Here is a 20,273-nt window from a genome sequence, read left to right as displayed (position 1 = left end):
TGTAGGTTCCTCGAAAGATTAAAAATAGAACTACCATATTATCTAGCAATTCCATTTCTGGGAATATATCCAAAAGAAATAAAAACACTATGTTGGACTGATATCAGCACACCTTCATATTCATCACGGTATTATTTACAATAGTCAAGACATTAAAACATCCTAAGTGTCCATCAAAGGGAGAGTGGATAGAAAACTTGAGATACATATGTATGTATTTATAAATCTACACATATATATGTATACATATATTATTCTTCAGCCATAAAAAAGAAAATCTTGCCATTTGTGACAAGATGGATTGCAGCATTATGCAAAGTCAGAGAAAGACAAACACTCTATGATCTCATTTATATGTGAAATCTTGAGGGGGGGCAGGGTGAAGGGGAACTATGCTCGTAAAAAACAGAGAGCAGACTTGTGGTTTCTAGAGGTGGTGGGTGAGGAAATGGGAAGGTGGTCAAAAGGTACAAACTTATGGATAAATAAGTACTAGGGATGTAATGGACAACATGATGATGATAGTTAATACTTATTTATGTGTAGTATTTATGAAAGTTGTATTTATGTGTATTTCTCTTGTATTTATGAGATGATGGGTGTTAGCTACACAACGTGGAAATCATTTCATAATATATGTAAATCAAATCATTGTGCTGGACACTCTAAACTATATACTGTGTTATGTGTCGCTATATAATTACTATCTCAATAAAGCTGGAAAAATAAATTTATCCTAGTAAATAAATTTAAATATAGTATGTAATAAAAAAGAAAAAAGGTCAAACATCTTCAAGACAACCATTTTAACTTTCTCCATATTCTTCACATAATTCAGGATAGAGGAGCTATGCAGCTGCACACTTGAAGACTGAAACTATGGCTAAAATAAATGCCTTCTTGCAGAAATTATGTTTTAGCTCTCAGCAGGGATTTTGAAGTGAATGGAACATTCAGAATCAACAGACAGGCAAGGAGCTGGGATCACCTTACAACTATATTAATTCTCCTTCCTACACAAAGTGAGATGCTGCCTTCAGGGTTCTTCAGAAGCCCAAGGGCAACTGGCACGCATTTTGGAAGGGGAAAGAGAAGGGCAAAAAAAAAAGGTCAACACTCCCAAGACCTCATTCTTCCATCTACAGGTGTGTGGAGTAAGTGTGGAATTCAACAGTGTTGGGAATTCATATTTATTAGATTTACTTATATGTGATGTTGTTTAAGGAGAATTTCACAGCTCATTGGCAATATTTTTCTCAAATTTCAATGGAGAAAATGATTTTCAAATTCACTCACCAAATATTCACTGAATATCTGCTATGTGTCAAACATTATGCTATTCTGAGGTATACAAAGACTAATAAGGCATGGCTGTCTGAGCTTTCAGTTGACACGAAAAGATGTATAAATAATTTGCAAAACAACCCAATGGGTGCTAAGAGAAGAGAGACAAACAAACTGCTACTTCTGTATTTGGAAAATATAAAAGTAATGCTAATACTAGCATCGAAAACAGAAATAGTAGAATCTTGGGATCGGACAGCTACTCACAAATCACTTATTCCAATTATTTAACTGATGTTTCAATCTTTTCCCTTTCCACCATCACTGCTGGGGGGCAGAGTAGGGAGGAGACTCATTTAATCATTTTTCATTCATCCCATTGGTGAGGAAGGGATTTCCATTCTAAGATTATGAAAATGGTCAAGCAAACACTCGACACTCAACAGTGGACAGATGAGATTGACAGCTTGTTAATCACATCCATTCACAGCTCAGGGGAGGGGGACACCAAATGCAGCTACACAGGTGCTACATTCTGGAACAGAGTGGACTGGCAGCGGCTTTGGGAAGCAGATGTTATAGTATCAAGAGAGTGGAGTGCCACATGCCCACAAATGAATGTGTTGGCTTGTGTGAATAATCCCATGGGCTGGAAGGGAACCGAAACCTGCTAATCGGGGATAAGCAGGTATTATGCCTGATCCCTTTGATAAGGAGTGTTGTTTGGTTAGGAGCCTTCTCAGTGGAAGCACAGTGGGGTAGGGAACTTGGGGTTAGGCTATTCACAGTTCTTCCAGTTTGCCCCAGATGTCAAGAATATATCTGGGTGTATTCTTGGTTTAAACTTTATGGCTTACATCACGGTCACTTAGCCTGTGTTTGAACATTCCCAGCAATAAAAACTCACTACTGTTTGTTGTTTTGTTTTGGTCAGTTGTTTTTTAGTTAAGTTGACAGCTGCTGCCTCACTATTTCTATAACTTTTGTCCCAGGTATCAGCCCATGGAAAACAATTAAAAACCATGGCAGCCTCTTACACATCTATTGTTAGCTATTGCAGTGATATTTGTTGGCTGCCTCTGAGTTTCCAGTCTCTCTGTTACAGAAAATGAAAGTGTGAGCCTCTCAGTCATGTTCGACTCTTTGCAACCCCATGGACTGTGGCCCTCCAAACTCCTGTCCATGGAATTCTCCAGACAAGAATCCTGCAGTGGTTTGCCATTCTTTTCTTCAAGGAATCTTTCCAACCCAGGGATCGAACCTGGGTCTCCTGCACTGCAGGCAGATAGATGCTTACCATCTGAGCCACTAGGGAAGACTCTGTTCCAACAGGACCTCAAAATTTTTTTTGAGGTCCCGTGTATTTTGGGAGAGACTGATCATATTGATGCTGGTTTATATGTCAAGTTGGTTTGGCAAAAGTACCTGATGATTTAATAAAACACTGTACAGGTTTCTTTAGATGTGGCTACCATTAAAATCAGTTCCATCTAAGTAAAGGATGGGCTTCCTTGGTGGCTCAGTGGTAAAGAATCTGCCTCCAATGCAGGAGAAGCTGATGTTCAATCCCTGGGTCTGAAAGATCCTCTGGAGGAGGGCATGGCAGCCCACTCCAATATTCTTACCTGGGAAATCCCATGGACAGAATAAAGGATATTACTTTCTGTAATATAGATACGCATCATCCAATCAGACGAAAATCCTTGAGAGCAAAAAATGAGGTTTCCAGAGGAAAAAGAAATTTAGTCACAAGACTATAGTATTATCTCTCATCAGAGTTTCTAGTCTGTTGGCCTACCCTACCATTTTCCCATAATGCCAGTCAATTCCTTGAGACGTGTGTGTGTGTGTGTGTGTGTGTGTGTGTGTATCTCCAACTGGTTTATTTCTCCTGATAAGCTAATTGGCACACTTGACCCTATGGCCCTATAATTTATTCTAAGATTGGCAAGTGTCACAACTCTGGCCAGTAAGGTACAAGAGATATTTCCCAGGGATTTGAGGGAAGAAAATTCTTTTCTTCCAATGAGCTATGGGAAGAAAAATGTTTTTTTTTCAGACTCTCACTTAATATGAAAAAGCACATAGCCCTGATCATTGACAGCAGATATCTTGACTCAAGATATAGAGAGGGTTGAAGCCAATTTGGCAAAACTCTACAAAGCAGAGAGAAAGATTAAACAGGCCATTAGACTGACCTCACCTAAAATCCAACTTGTCTCTGAACTTTCGAGTTAGCTCATAAATTACTTTTGTTATTTAAAACCAGTTTGATTTTTCTTTTACTTGCAATGGAAAACATCATAGCTATCATGCTCCTCAGGTGCTCATTTCTCTACATCATACACCTCGTGTCTTCTGCTATTTTCCATACAAAAAGTCTTTTACCATGCTAGATGCTGCTGCTGCTAAGTTGCTTCAGTAGTGTCCGACTCTGTGCGACCCCATAGACGGTAGCCCACCAGGCTCCCCTGTCCCTGGGATTCTCCAGGCAAGAACACTGGAGTGGATTGCCATTTCCTTCTCCAATGCATGAAAGTGAAAAGGGAAAGTGAAGTTGCTCAGTCATGTCTGACTCTTAGCGACCCCATGGACTGCAGCCTACCAGGCTCCTCCGTCCATGGGATTTTCCAGGCAAGAGTACTGGAGTGGGGTGCCATCGCCTTCTCTGACCATGCTAGCTACTCATTTCTAAACGTGTCCCAGTTGACCATGTCCCTCAATCTGAACTCCATAATGATCAGCATGAAATAAATTCTTGCCTCTTTTGTTCTAGTTATGATATTAACACAGCTCAAGATCAAAATGACTTTAGAATTGGTTTCACACTGTTGACTTATACTATCTAAAACTGTTGTACGTGACTACTAAGTCTGTTTCCTCCATATTGTACTGTGTGATTTTGTTTTGTTAATTATTATAGATCTAGTACAATTTCTAACCTACTATTTTCTACAACCAGGATCAAGTTATTATCCTGAACTACAGGCATCTTCTTCACACTGCAGCAAAAGCCTCAAACAAATCACTACTGCCAAGTCTTAATTCCTTAGGCATTAGAGCCCTGTTGTTTGGTTGCTCAGTCATGTCTGACTCTGCAACCCCATGACTGCAGCACGTCAGGCTTCCCTGTCCTTCACCATTTCCCAGAGCTTGCTCAAACTCAGGTCCATTGAGTCAGTGATGCCATCCAATCATCTCATCCTCTGTCATCCCCTTTTTTTTCCTGCCTTCGAACTTTCCCAGCATTGGGGTCTTTTCAAATGAGTCAGTTCTTTGTATCAGGTGGCCAAACTATTGGAACTTCAGCTTCAGGATCAGTCCTTCCAATGAATATCCAGGATTGATTTCTTTAGGATTGACTGGTTTGATCTCCTTGCAGTCCAAGGGACTCTCAAGAGTCTTCTCTAACACCACAGTTCAAAAGTATCAATTTTTCAGTGCTCAGCCTTCTTTATGGTCCAACTCTCACATCCAAACATGACTACTGGAAAAACCATAGCTTTGAGTATACAGACCTTTGTTGGCAAAGTAGACTAAAGTATAGCCCTAGCCTACTTAAAGCTAATATATATATTTTTTAAAAAATAACATCTTATAGGAGATGTTTGCATTCTTGGATGCCCTCAAACATAAGTGTTTAGCACTAACATTATGATAATTTTAGGCTTGACAAAGAGTAAGTAAGAAAAATATAATTCTCACCATAATCATATACAAGTATAAAAATATCATGTGGGGAGATAATGTACCATGAGGCAACACCACAAAGGAAGTCATGTGTTTAAGGCAGAGTTTTCTGATGCTCAATCAATTATGTTTCTAGAGTTGGATTATTCTCAGAGTGAAGAAATCATCTAAAAGTTTACCAACCAACTGTCGAAAACGTAATCTTAACTTCAGACCCTGGGGCATTATTTCACATATGCAACAATAATGAGGTTAATTTTCCTGGATAAACAATTCCATGCTCACTTTTTTCTTTCCTTTCTCCCTCCCCCACTTCCTCAGGTCCTTTCTCTTCCTTCCCTTCCTCCCTCTTCTTCTATTCAAATTTTGGATTCTTAGTATTTCTGCATATGTATTTTACAAGTGTTATATTACAAGCAACAACAAAATGTGAACTGGCCAGAGAGGATCACAATATTCACAAAAGCAGAGCAAAACCAGTACATTTAGCCATAACTACAAATACAGAATTTGTTTAAATCATTGTCATCATTTGTCATTACTTTAGGATCCCTAGGATGTAAATACAGTGTTGCTTGTAACTCAAAGCACATGTTACATGAGAATGATTCTACAGTCCAACCCCAAGAAAATAAAGGCACTTAGCAATAGTGTGTCAATAATACCCTGGTTGCTGGAAGCCATTTTTGAGGCTTTGACTATGATAAATATTGGCAATCTTGACTGGCAAGTCATCTGTACTTAGATTACAACTCTGGGTCTGTCTTATTATAAAGGACTCTAGTACATACTGAGGCTGGTGATTTAAGAGTAGCTACTACACATTCTGTATTTGATTTAGAATTGAACATGGAACCTCATCATTCCTCTAATTACATAGTCTAATGATAGGAGTTAAGGATAGATCTGTTGTGTTGTTGCTTAGTAGCTAAGTTGTGCCCAGCTCTTTTGTGACCCCATAGACTATAGCTTGCCAGGCTTCTCTGTCCACGGGATTTCCCAGGCAAGAATAATGGAGTGGGTTGTCATTTCCATCTCCAGGGGATCTTCCCGACCCAGGGATCAAACTTGCATCTCCTGTTGTCAGGCAGATTGTTTACCACTGAGCCACCTGGGAAGCCAAGGATAGATTACCCCACACATTATAAAAGTGGACCTAGATTTTTCCTAGAACAAATCATTTACCAATGAAGGAACTGAGATCTTAGACATGGATATGGAAAGAGATTCAGGCTTGAAAGAATACTTAGCAATGTAATTTATTAGAACTGACTCAGTCACTAAAACTGAGGCATCAAGTCAGGATCAGCAACAAAGGCAACTTAATGTTAAGTCACCTATGCTGCATACTTGGGCCATCATCAGTCCGTTATCAGAAGCCCTGTGGTGAAATCTGAGAGTACAGTGAGCTAGCAGAGGAATATGCAGAGAACTCTGTTCATATGGAGCAGACTCACAAGCAGAACAATGTAAAGAACGGAAGGAAACACACATTTCTGAAGAAGATACTTAAAGTTCATTTCAGGGTTCACTTCATCATATACTTTAATCATTCATTTTGTGTGTGCATTTCCCGGGCATATCCAGGTGATAACTTCCATAATAAGATAAGAAGAGTAAAACACAACCTGCTTTTTTGGGGGGTGGTGGTGATGGTTTGATTACGGTAGAGCCAAGCCCTTCTAACATTAGTATCAGTATTAACCCATGAAATCCCAGTGTGCTACTTGTTTTCCAGTCATTAAATTTTATTGGTCTGTAGGCAAAGAGCAGGGCCCTTGGCTGCTTTAATCACTTCATTAGGCAACCCTCAAGCAAGGAAGTTGGAGGGAGCTAAACCAGTGGATAAAAGTATAGTTCCTATTTGGGCAATGGTAAGAGCAAACATTTGTGGAATGCTTTCCATGTACTAGACCCTGGGCTAACTGCTTTATACTTATTAAATCATTTCATCTTTATGATAACCCTATGAGCTAGGTGCATGATAACACACACTTTACAGATGAAGAAACAGGAGGAGAGAATGAAGCCAGTGACCCAAGGCATATAGCTAGTAAATGGTGGAATTAGAGTGTAAACTCAGTCCAGTCTGGCTCATGTTCTTCACCACCACACTGTAACCTCTCAAGCTTCTATTTAGCGCTATTTCAGATCTCAAATTCTTCACCATTTTAACCTTGTCACGGCCCATAAATCTGCCTAGTTTGTCTGATTTTTTTTTAATTAAAATGCTTTAGTTATTTTTAATGTTTGCCATCTCTTCATAGCTATAGGTCAACCGATTCAGTACTCAACAAATACTTGCTGAATAAGGATTATCTACAAGGTACTGGATATAGGAACATACAAATGAACAAGAGCACACAATATAGAAAGCATATATACAAGTGTATATAAATCACTGTGGAGATGGTTTATTTCTTAAAACAACAGTAGAGAGTACAGAGGGGAAACTGCATCATAAAACTTAACATTTAAATCTTAGTTCTGATACTTATTGTGTAATGGGCTTATGAAACTTATTAACCCTGTGGTATTGGACAAGTTATTTAATATCCCTCAGTCTTAGTTCCATGCATCTTGTGGTGTTTTAAGGTTCTCCCTGTTGAAGCAGCCTGATATGGTAGAAGTATCTCAGTAAGTTCTGGAGTCAGACTGAATCAGATCATTAACTTTTTAATCATTTATTCCTTTACAACTCAGATTCTTCACTTGTACCATTTAGACAACAGAGCAATTCCAAACTCACAAAGCTTTTGTGAAGTGTATGTTAACCAGTGTATATGAGAACACCCAATAAGGGGCCTATGCAAAGGGAGGCCCTCAAGAAATGCTACCTCTCCTTCTGCCCCAGGCTGTTCTTCTTCCCTTAGAGATTCTCTTCATGATTTGGTCACTGTGCTGCCAATTGAAAGCTGGCAGCAATGGCAAGGATTTGCTCCAAGCACACCAAATCCAGGGCCATACTGACTATAAAGAATTCTTCTCCAGTCTCTTATGTGCTGCTGCTGCTGCTACTAAGTCACTTCAGTCACGTCTGACTCTCTGCGACCCCATAGACGGCAGCCCACCAGGGTTCCCCGTCCCTGGGATTCTCCAGGCAAGGACACTGGAGTGGGTTGCCATTTCCTTCTCCAATGCATGAAAGTGAAAAGTGAAAGTGAAGTTGCTCAGTCATGTTCAACCCTTCGCGACCCCTTGAACTGCAGCCCACCAGGCTCCTCCATCCATGGGATTCTCCAGGCAAGAGTACTGGAGTGGGATGCCATTGCCTTCTCCGTTATGTGCTGCTACTGGGCTGTATTTCTTCTTCCATTTCACCATGCTCCTGTTATAGTTTGAGAACCGTTCACTTTTTGATATGTTAATGCTTACCATACCACATAAGAGTCCAAGATATTTTGATTCTGATATTAACTGCAATCACTTTTTAAGTACTATTAAAAGATACTCTTCCTCAAAGAATATTTCTATACTCTGTAGAGATGGAATGAAAAGACATTATTTTGTTCCATGTAATCTGCTCAAAATTTTTGACAGCATTATCTTTACTGACTATTGTCTTTCCCTTCAGGAAATACTTGATAAAAATTGATCTGGTCATTCACAACTCATATACTGACTTAAAGAAAGCACATTTTAGAAACGATGAAATATAATTATATTTCTATCTTTATGTAACCCTTTCAAAATATATTCAATAGAATAATATTCATCTGTTCTGGAATAACAGTATAGGAGGCTGGATTACTTTTCCACTTGCTAACATAAAACAGATAGTTGGAAGGCTACTGTGAATTCCAGACACAGCTCAGTTCAGTCACTCAGTCATGCCCTTCTCTTTGCGACCCCATGAACTGCAGGTCACCGGGCCTCCCTGTCCATCACCAATTCCCGGAGTTCGCTCAAACTCATGTCAATCGAGTCGGTGATGCCATCCAGCCATCTCATCCTCGGTCGTCCCCTTCTCCTCCTGCTCCCAATCCCTCCCACCATCAGAGTCTTTTCCAATGAGTCAGCTCTTCGCATGAGGTGGCCAAAGTACTGGAGCTTCAGCTTTAGCATCAGTCCTTCCAATGAACACCCAAGACTGATATTCTTTAGAATGGACTGGTTGGATCTCCTTGCAGTCCAAGGGACTCTCAAGAGTCTTCAACATCACAGTTCAAAAGCATCAATTCTTTGGCGCTCAGCTTTCTTCACAGTCCAACTCTCACATCTGTACATCACCACTGGAAAGAAATTAGACTATCCAATACTCAGCTACAAGAACAAATAACAAATGAATACTTACTGGGAAGCTAATAAAGGTCAGGCACTGATTTAGATACTTGTAATACAAATAAATAAAATATAATGTTCCAATGACTACAGAGCATATGTTCCAGGGAATAATCAAAATCAGTATATTCAATGACTTATATATCTGTCTACAGCAGTTCAGCTTGATCAGACCAATCATCCCAAAGAAAAATCCCTAGAAAAGCTGAATAAACTAATTAAAAGTAGTTGTTTGAAGGGATCAGAGAGCTATGAACATAGCTGAGATTTGAGGAGAGAAAAGGGAAGTGTAAACAAGTGAACCCAACACTGGAGTGGTTTCCCCCATCAAAGCCTTTGTTTGTTTGCAAGTGGAAGCTGAGAGACTAAGAAACTGAGAACTCTGAGTATCCTCATAGGATGAGGGACAAAGACTGAATTTAGAATCCATTTAATGGATGTGACCAGATCATAGTCCCGGAGTTTCAGTTGGGACACAAAAGGGCTAAAACTAGTGGAAGAGTAGACCAAAAATATATCACACAAATACAGAAATCCAATTTCCAATCAGTTCAATTCATGTTGCACTAGGGTGTTATGTTCTTAGATGAACTGCCTGATAGAAGCAATAGTAGGCATCTGGAGGAAACTATCTTTCAGGCTTTCAGAATAACTCCAAGACTTCTTAAAAGCAGCCTGGAGTGTGTTGCCATTTCCTCCTCCAGGGGATCTTCCAGACCCAGGGATTGAACCTGCATCTCTTGCATCTCCTGCATTGACAGGCGGTTTTTTTTTTTTTTTTTCTTTTTTTTTTTAACCACTAGTGCCACCTGGGAAGCCCTCTTAAAAACAACATGTGGAATCAAATAAAAAATAACTAGATAAGCCCACCCTAAGCAATAGATAGCAGAAATAGATAAACAGGATACAGAATAGAATTACTGGAATGGGCTTTAAAATATTGACTAACATGTTCATGAGACACAGAGGACAAATTAGGTAATATCAGCCTTAAAATGACTCTACAGAAAATAGCAAGATGGAAATTATATCAAAATGGAAAACAGGAAAATATAATAATTGAAATTAAAAATTCAATAGGTAAGTTTAGGAGCAGCTTAGAAATAGCTCAAGAAAGGATTAGTGACATGGAGGATAGTTTAGTAGAAAGTAGTAAGACTTCAAGCACAGTAAATAATTTGAAAATACAGAACAAAGCATAAGAGACATGTAACATGGTAAGGAGATCTAACATATGTATAACTGGAATTCCAAAGGAGAGGAGACAGAAAATCAAATAAAAGCAGTATTTAAAGATATAGTAGCCAAGAGCTTTAAAAAATGAGTCAACATTTGAAGGCTATATATTCAAAAATAACAATAAACTTCAAAGAGGATACAAATATAAAACATTCTGGGATCATAACAGTAAAATCTGTGAAGACAAAAGGAAACTAAATATTAAGAGCATCAGACAGGAAAAAAAAAATACATTAGATTCATAGGAGTAACAGTCAGAACCAAAATAAACCCAGAAGACAAAAATAACTGACAAATTGCCTGAAAAACTGAAAATACAAAGATATTTTGAGATATTCACCAATAGGGAGTTAAGTTGTTCAGTCATGTCTGACTGTTTGTGACACCGTGGACTGTAGCCCACCAGGCTCCTCCTCCATGGGATTCTCCAGGCAAGAATACTGGGGTGGGTTGCCATTTCCTCCTCCAGGGATCGAACCTAGGTCTCCCACATTGCAGGCAAACACTTTAATCTCTGAGCCACCAGGAAAGCCTCACCAATAAGAGACCCATACAAAAAGACCACTACAAAATGGTTTTCTTCAAGTAGGAGGAATATGTTCTCAAAGAAGGCAAATCATGATGGAAGAAAGAGCAGTAAAATGTGTAAATATATGGGTAAATCCAGATGAATAATGATTACATAAAAATAATTTCTTATAGGTTCAATGTGTATATGTAAAGTTAAAATAGACAACAGTGGCACAAAAGACACTATGTAGTTATATGTTATAAATCCTTGAAATTCCAATGTCTAGAAAGAGGCTAAAGTACTAATTTATATTAGACATTCATAAAGCAATTATGCATGTTGTGGTCTCTAGGGTAATCTTAAAAATATTGTAAAATAATGTATAACAAATGAGCAGATAGAGAGACCAGACAGATAACAAGATAACAAAAAATAACAAAAAAGGTGGCAATAAAGAAGAGAAAAAGGAAAAAAGAACAAGATGGCACATTAAAAACTAGCAGCAAGGTGATAGATCCAAACCCCAATACACCAGTAATTATAATAAATATTCTTGGACTAAATACTCTAATGATAAAAAGATTTCCAAAATCAAATGATAGGCTGCTTATAAAAGACAACTGTTAGGACACACTGCTAAGCTAAGTCACTTCAGTTGTGTCCGACTCTGTGTGATCCCATAGACGGCAGACCACTAGGCTCCCCCATCCCTGAGAAGTCAAAAATAAGAAGATGGAAAAAGTGCTGTGCAAACATTACATAAAGGAAAGATAATACAGTATCAGATACAGTAGACAGAAATATTACTCGAAGTAAAAAGAGATATTTTATCATGATAAAATGGTCAAATCTGCCAACCGGCATGTGAATTACAAATCTTTATATCTCTAATAAATTTTAAAATATAAAGCAAAATTGATAGAACTAAAAGCAGATGGATAAACATATAACCATAATAGTGGATTTTAAAATATTACTCTTAGTAAACGCTGACTAAGCAAAAGAACATACAAAAAATGTGAAATATTTAATCATCAAGTTTGATGTAATTGACATAAAAAACTCCACACTTCACACAATGTATATATTTTAAAAGACATTTAATATGTAAAAAAATAGACTATCTGCTGGGGCTATTACACTAGTTTCATCAAATTTCAAAGGTCTGCTATCATATAGGGTGTATTTTCTAAGTAGAGTGAAATTTAAGTGGAAATCAGTAAGAGAAAAATAACTAGAAAGTCCTCAAATATTTGGAAATTAAGTAATAGGTTTCTAAATAATCCAGAAAATAAAGGAAATTAATAAATATTGTAAACTAACCAATACTTAAAACACACAACAAAACTTACAACTTAACGAAAATGCAACACATTAAACTTGTGGAATGCTTCTAAAACCCTTACTGAGAAAAATTCACATAATTAAATGTACATAAAATCATACACACCAAGGAAACCAGAATTGAAAGAGACACGTGTACCCCAATGTTCATCACAGCACTGTTTAGAGGAGCCAGGACATGGAAGCAACCTAGATGTCCATCAGCAGATGAATGAATAAGAAAGCTGTGGTACATATACACAATGGAGTATTACTCAGCCATTAAAAAGAATACATTTGAATCAGTTCTAATGAGGTGGATGAAACTGGAGCCGATTATAGAGTGAAGAAAGCCAGAAAGAAAAACACCAATACAGTATACTAATGCATATATATGGAATTTAGAAAGATGGTAACAATAACCCTGTATGCGAGACAACAAAAGAGACACAGATGTATAGAACAGTCTTTTGGACTCTGTGGGAGAGGGAGAGGGTGGGATGATTTGGGAGAATGGCATTGAAACATGTATAACATCATATATGAAACAAATCGCCAGTCCAGGTTCAATTCAGGACACAGGATGCTTGGGGCTGGTGCACTGGGATGACCCAGAGGGATGGTATGGGGAGGGAGGAGGGAGGGGGGTTCAGGATGGGGAACACGTGTATACCTGTGGTGGATTCATGTTGATGTATGGCAAAACCAATACAGTATTGTAAAGTAATTAGCCTCCAATTAAAATAAATAAATTTAAAATTAAAAAATAAAATAATAAAATGAGAATCAGTGATCTATACATTCATTTTTTAGAAATTTAAAGACAACATTAACAATCTATGGAAGGGATATAAAATGATTTGCACATTAAGTAACTGACAAGAGGTTAATACCCAAAATGTACAAAGAGCTCATAAAACTCAATATCAGACCAACAAAGAACCCAAACAAAAAACAGGCAGAAGACCTAAACAGACATTTCTCCAAAGACATAAAGATAGTTCACAGGCACATAAAATTAAAGATGTTCAACATCACTAATTATTAGAGAAATGCAAATCAAAACTGTAGGGAGGTATCACTTCACACTGGTCAGAATGCTATTATCAAAAAGTCTACAAATAATAAATGCTGGAGAGGATGTGGAGAAAAGGAATCACTCCTTCCATGCTGGTAGGAAAATAAATTAGTGTAGCCACTATGGAAAACACCATGTAGCTTCTTTAAAAAACAAAAAATAGAAGTACCATATGATCCAGCAATTTCACTCTTGGGTATATATCCAGAAGAAAAGAAAACTAATTTGAGATACATGCACTCTGAGACACAGAAGCAACCCAAGTACCCATCAACAGACAATTGACTTAAGAAGATGTGGTATATACATATATGTGTGTGTGTGTGTGTGTGTGTGTGTGTGTGTGTGTGTACAAGTGAAACTGTTAGTTGCAGAGTTGTGTTTGACTCCTTGTGACCCCACAGACTGTATGTAGTCCACCAGGCTCCTCTGTCCATGAAATTTGCTAGGCAGGAATGCTGCAGTAGGTAGCCATTCCAGCTACCCGTAAATATATATGTGTGTGTGTGTATATAATTTATACACACACATACATGCATGCAACAGAATGTTGGAGAAGGCAATGGCACCCCACTCCAGTGCTCTTGCCTGGAAAATCCCATGGACGGAGGAGCCTGGTAGGCTGCAGTCCATGGGGTCTCGAAGAGTCGGACGCGACTGAGCGACTTCACTTTCACTTTTCACTTTCATGCATTGGAGAAGGAAATGGCAACCCACTCCAGTGTTCTCGCCTGGAGAATCCCAGGGATGGAGGAACCTGGTGGGCTGCCGTCTATGGGGTCACACAGAGTCGGACACGACTGAAGTGACTTAGCAGCAGCAGCACCAATAGAATGTTAGCCATAAAAAGAATGAAATATTGCCATTTGAAGCAATATGGATGAACCTAGAGGATATTATAAATAAGTCAAATGGAGAAAGACAAATACTCTATAATATCACTTATATATGAGAAAATAATACAAATAAATATATGTACAAAACAAACATAGATTTTCAGACATGGAAAACAAAACTTGTGGTTACCAAAGAGAAGAGGAGGGGAGCAACAAATAAGGAGTACGGGATTAACAGAAATTACTATACATAAGGATTTACTGTATAGCACAGCAAAAGTATGCCCAGTATCTTGTAATAGCCTCTAATGGAATATAACCTGCAAAAAACAAAACCCCCCAAAATCACATCACTATGCTCTACACCTGAAACTAACAAAATATTGTAAATCAACTATATTTCAACAATAATAATAAAGACAACAGCAAATTAAACTCCTAAAAAAGGGCAGAAAATTATATATATAAGAGCCAAAAAATATAAAAATAGAACGATAGAAAGAATTAAAGAAACATCAAAAATTTGTTCTTTGAAAATACTAAGAAAATTGTTTAATCTCCTCTAAGGATAATCAAGAAGAAAGAATGAACGAAGTACTACCATGATGGATAAAAAAAGAACAAGACACCATGGATCCTACAGGCATTAAAAATACTATACGACGTTATTAAGAACTTTATGCTAATAAATTTGAAATTTAGATAAATGAAAAAAATTACCAGAAAAATCAAAACTTACTAAAATTGACCTATGAAGAAATGTAAAATATAAATAGTCCTAAATCCATTAAGAAACTAAATCTGCAATTATAAAATGCTTCACAGAGAAGACAACAAGCATAAATGGCTTCACCATGAATTCTTGCAAACATTTAAAATAGCATCAGTTTTATATATAAACCCTTCCAGAGAACAGGAAAAGAGACAGTCACAAAGCCAGCACAAAGCAGCACAAAGTCTGCTATGAAATTCAGCATTACATTTAAACCTGTAGCTCAGATAGTAAAGAATCTGCCTGCAATGCAGAAGACCTGGGTTCAATCCTTTGGTTGGGAAGAGACTCTGGAGAAGGGAATGGCAATCCACTCCAGTATTCTTGCCTTGAAAATCCCATAGACAGAGGAGCCTGGCTACAGTCCATGGGGTTGCAAAGAGTTGGACATGACTGACAACACTACTATGACGTTTAAAAAAAGAGAAAAACTAAAGGCCAATCTTTCTCATGGATTAAAAAAAAAAAAAACCCAAATTAATAAAATATGAACATATCGAATCCAGCCACAAACATAAGGGATGATATCACTAGGTTGACATCCAGTTGGCAAGATCCATGAAGCAGTGGAACATGCAATAGTACTGAAGCTAAGTAAAGAGGTCAGGGCTGGAAAAATAACTATTGTAATTGTTTTAAAATGGCAGGGATTTAGTAAAAGTTTATTAAATGAATACACAGCAGTATTTTAAAAAGGAAGAATTCTTCTAGTCTCTGTTTCAGGCCAATCTAATTGGGAAATAGATGTCTAATATTAAAAGAAATACCAAATAAAAATGTAATTTTCCAAAATACATGCCTAGAGAAAGTTTCATTATGTTTCCTTTATATTATAAAAGACATTGGAAAATGAACAAGTAAGAATTCTAGTAAGAAAATGTTTTTGGTAAGAACTGCTTCCTTGCTTAATTTTCTTAGCATCTCACTTTACTCCTTTTTAATGATATTCAAACACTGAATCCTTGAGTCCATGTAATTCTCACATAAAAAATACCTACACTGTCTGTGCTTGAATACCCCAGCCCAGACCTACCCCCTCATTCTCTCTCTCATTAAGGACTATACTGTTTCAATGATTGTGAAAATTTCTTCTTCTAGACTGCAATAGAGCTTACTTATGATTCATTTGGCACGGAGTACATGCTGCTTTGTAATGTCATTTATCTTTTCTCATGCTGCCTCTGCAACAAGAGCCTGAACCTATTACAGGTCATATAGACCATGTTACACAGTTTTTGGTATCTACAGTACCTAAAAGATTGCAAGAGTTCAGTGAAAGTTTTTTTGATGATGAAAGTGGTGATGATTTAAAGGCATTAATCTTTTTAAAGGCATCAAAGATGAAAACCTGGTAACTGGTTTTTTTTTTTTCCATCATACTTTGCTAAAGGAGAAGAGTATACATAGTAAACTGGCACGGGTCTCACAGGGACAGTTATGCAGTGTGAACCCTGTAAAGGTAACTCAATACACTTGTCATAAGGGCACACGTTTCAGACATTCATTCTTCACATTTTTAAGAGTCATGAGATCTTTATGGAACTACCTTATAACCACAATCAATCTACACTGGTGTATTTTAAGGTTTTGTTCATAGTATCTTGCCACCTACATTATCACGGAAGAACTTTAAAGTTTTTGTTCATGATGTCTTGTGACCTACATTATCAAGGAAGAACTTGAATAAACTCAAAGGAAAAAATGCTAGCTTATTCTATTAACAAAGGAAATAAAATTCACAATTCATTCCAATCAAAGCCAGTGAATTCAGTCAAAGTTAAATTTAACACATTCAATAAGGAAGAAAACTTTGAACTGCTTTACTTTGAAGGATAGTATTACAATGCTATTTAAACAAAATTCCTTCCTGGAGTATCCTTTTTTCCCTTCTGGAACACTTTAAAAAGTTCCAGAAAAAAATGCATTTTATTTCATATGTAGAGGGATTTTATGCACAGTCTTGGTTTTCTCTGCATAATAATTATCAGACAGTATTTGTAAAATGACCTTTAAAATGCTCCTTCTATGTTTTCTAATATTTCTGACTCTTTATGCTAGATAACCCCATTTCCTTCATACTACCTTCTTATCCAACTTTCTATAAAGCTTAGTGTGGTAATTGGAATAAGAAATGTCCATCTCTTTGGGGCATCATTTTCTAAGACTTACATGTTCTGAAGTAGTTCTAATGAATTCAACCTTTAAAAAATCACCATGTATATATACTGTCAAAATATCCCATTGATTCTATCAGTTATTCAGGAAGTTCTCTCATGACTTAAACAATAGTTGTGAATGCTTGGCATTGATGACGGAAGGTGTTTGGATGACTGCTTGAACCCAGGTCTGAATGATTCAATCTAATGGTCTCTAATTAAGGATGAATATCACCACCATCTGAAGAGTGTTTACAAATTATGGATGTTTTACTTTCACCCTAAAATAAAAAAAAACAATATCAAGACAAACATACTATATCTGGGGGATTTTCCTGAAGGGTTCTCATTTAAGGCATCTGTAAGGAGCAATGGCTAGATATGGCCAAAAAGGAAAGAGTTTGGGCATGTCTATCAAATCAGGGGAATGGCAAATTCTTGAGGCTCATGACAGCTTTTATACACTAAATACACATAACAACCATTATATAAATGAGTAAGAAAAATTAAATGCTTACTGTTATGATAAAGGATAACAGTTGCCACATAAGGTAAGGGGTGATAGCTGCTAGGAATTCTGAGGTTTGGGAATTAAGTGAGTGTATAGCCCCTTTCCAGAGAGAAAAAAGCAATTCCACTTACTGGGGATGAGCAATAAGGTAACTGACAGAGAAGTCTTGTGGGGGCACTAAGCTGTCCTGATGCATCAGTCAGTCCTAACTCTAGTGTATAAGTCTAAAATTACTAGTGCCTAACCTTTTATCTTCTGATGGGTAGCATTTAAAATGGCACTATAAATTCAGTTTAAATACAGAAATTTAAAAATCACTAAATGAAACCACGTATTTTAAAATGAAGGAAAAACGTATAATGGAAGTCAGGAGTACTTCCCACAGAGAAGGTAATGGCATCCCACTCCAGTACTCTTGCCTGGGAAAGAGTGGAGGAGGAGCCAGGTAGGCTGCAGTCCATGGGGTCGCTAAGAGTCGGACACGACTGAGCGACTTCACTTTCACTCTTCACTTTCGTGCATTGGAGAAGGAAATGGTAACCCACTCCAGTGTGCTTGCCTGAAGAATCCCAGGGACAGGGGAGCCTGATGGGCTGCCGTCTGTGGGGTCACACAGAGTCGGACACGACTGAAGTGACTTAGCAGCAGCAGCACTTTTCAAATGAAGATAGCAGCTAAAAATTCAGTCCGGTGCTTGAACTTCTAAGTTAATGTACATTTTTAATCTACTCTGTATCTATATTCATTTTAATATCAAAATAATGCTTAGTTATAAAACAATGTTTAATTTAACAAGTCAAATGGTTGCTCTCGGGAGACATAACCATGTTCTTCTGTGATCTTAAATACTCACCGGCAACAAACACTTCTGAATACTAGCATATTAAAATGATGCATCCAAAGAAGGAAAAGAAAGCCTGTAAACCTTTCTCCTATTGGTGGTTCTTATTAGTTTCAAAACTCAGTGTGTTATTACATAATAAGATTATGGCAAATAGCTAATGGTTAAAGAAAAGAAAATATGGCCTTTCTGACCTCTTGAAAAAAAAAAATTAAAACTTAAAGTTGATAGTGAGATTTTAGTGAATTTTCATTGCTTTTTTAAATTACATGAGGAAGTAAGAAAAATGCATTCCCTCTGTAAATGTAAATTAATTAGCTGAATATGTGTCAGAAGCAAAATTTTTAGCCATACCATGTTCCAATGACCTCTCTCTGAAAAGCCTTTTCTGTACTTTTCAGTTGCTTAACTTTATTTCTGTAACTATTGTGTATCAATTCTCATTTTAAAAGAATAGTCAAGTGTAGATTAGCAAGAGATAATATCCCAAACCAAGCATAAATTTAGTTTATGTATATCTTGAGTGGCATTATTTTGCAAAAAACGATTGGGTGATTGGGTCCAAACCTGGAATTTATGATTTCTATATGACATATAAATTATTCTAAAATCTGGAGGCTGTGGCTCTAGGTACATAAAAATATTACCAGTTGTAGGCCATAATCGATTAAACCAATTTTGTATTTTTTAATTCACACTCTATATTACATTTCAGAAAGTCGAGCCTGCTGCAAACGTAAAAATTACTTTAAGATCACCGGGTTGCAAAAAATTTGACACAACTCAGCAACTAAACAATAACAACACTAGTTTTTATTTTAGTTAATTCCACATGATGGTTTGATATAATTCTGAGTATATGTGGAATTCAGTTAGAAAATCAAATTAAAAGAATGTAATCTATATTTGTAAGTTTTAAAATAATATTCTTTCTGCACAGATAGATACTTTTGAGATTTTTAAGGAAATCAGTATGCTACAGGCATTTTCTAAATACTTCTACACATCAGATACCATGTTAGATACTAGAGGTTCCTATTCTCAGAGTTCGTAACAGTATGCAACTTTATGATTTACAGAATATTTTAACATAGATAATCATGTATTGACCTTCACTGCAATTCTATAAATTATACAATGTAAACACTTTGTTCCTTACTTGTAATCATTGAAATGTGAGAATAAAGAATATTTTTCTTGCATGCCTTTCTATAAAATAATCTAGCACAGCAGTAGGGAACAGAATGGGTACTCAATAAATATTTGACAACGAGTGAATTGCTCAAGGTTACACAGCTAGTAGTGGTAAAGCTAAGAATTAAACTTAGGTCAGTTAGTTCCAAGACCAAGAAGATGTCAAAGCATTACTATAGATAGCTTTGAGAGGTTGATTCAGGGCATCTGTTTGCACATCTCTGATGAAACTGATTCAACAACTTCTTAATATAGTAATTCTGAAGCTATGTACACATTTTTTTTTTAAAGGTGAAATGGCATGCCAGGAGAAAGTCTATTCATTGCTCTAGTTTTAGCATCCACCCTGAAGGGGAGGAGGCAGTAAAGAAATGAATTATAGAGATCTAGCATCTGTGTCACCAATGTGGGTAGTTAGGTCACTGGCAGGTATTATCAGACTGAAATTATCTACCTGAAGGAAAACTTACGTGCACTTGAGAACAAGAACTATCCAAATATCACTCTTGAATCAGAATTAACCAGCTTAGCTTCAAACCAGCACAAGGTTTCCTGAA

The 20,273-nt window shown here is 37.0% G+C and overlaps 1 protein-coding gene across 5 annotated transcripts in view; it reads right to left on the bottom strand.

The window, feature by feature from the left end:
* METTL15 (methyltransferase 15, mitochondrial 12S rRNA N4-cytidine) overlaps positions 1–20,273 on the bottom strand; it is a 248,559-nt gene that overhangs the window by 67,735 nt on the left and 160,551 nt on the right. The gene's annotated exons all lie outside the window — the stretch shown is intronic.

The sequence above is a fragment of the Ovis canadensis genome, chromosome 15, assembly GCF_042477335.2.
Source record: "Ovis canadensis isolate MfBH-ARS-UI-01 breed Bighorn chromosome 15, ARS-UI_OviCan_v2, whole genome shotgun sequence".
Taxonomy (NCBI): domain Eukaryota; kingdom Metazoa; phylum Chordata; class Mammalia; order Artiodactyla; family Bovidae; genus Ovis; species Ovis canadensis.
Note: the sequence above shows the minus strand (reverse complement) of the source record. Positions and strands in the feature narration are given on the sequence as shown.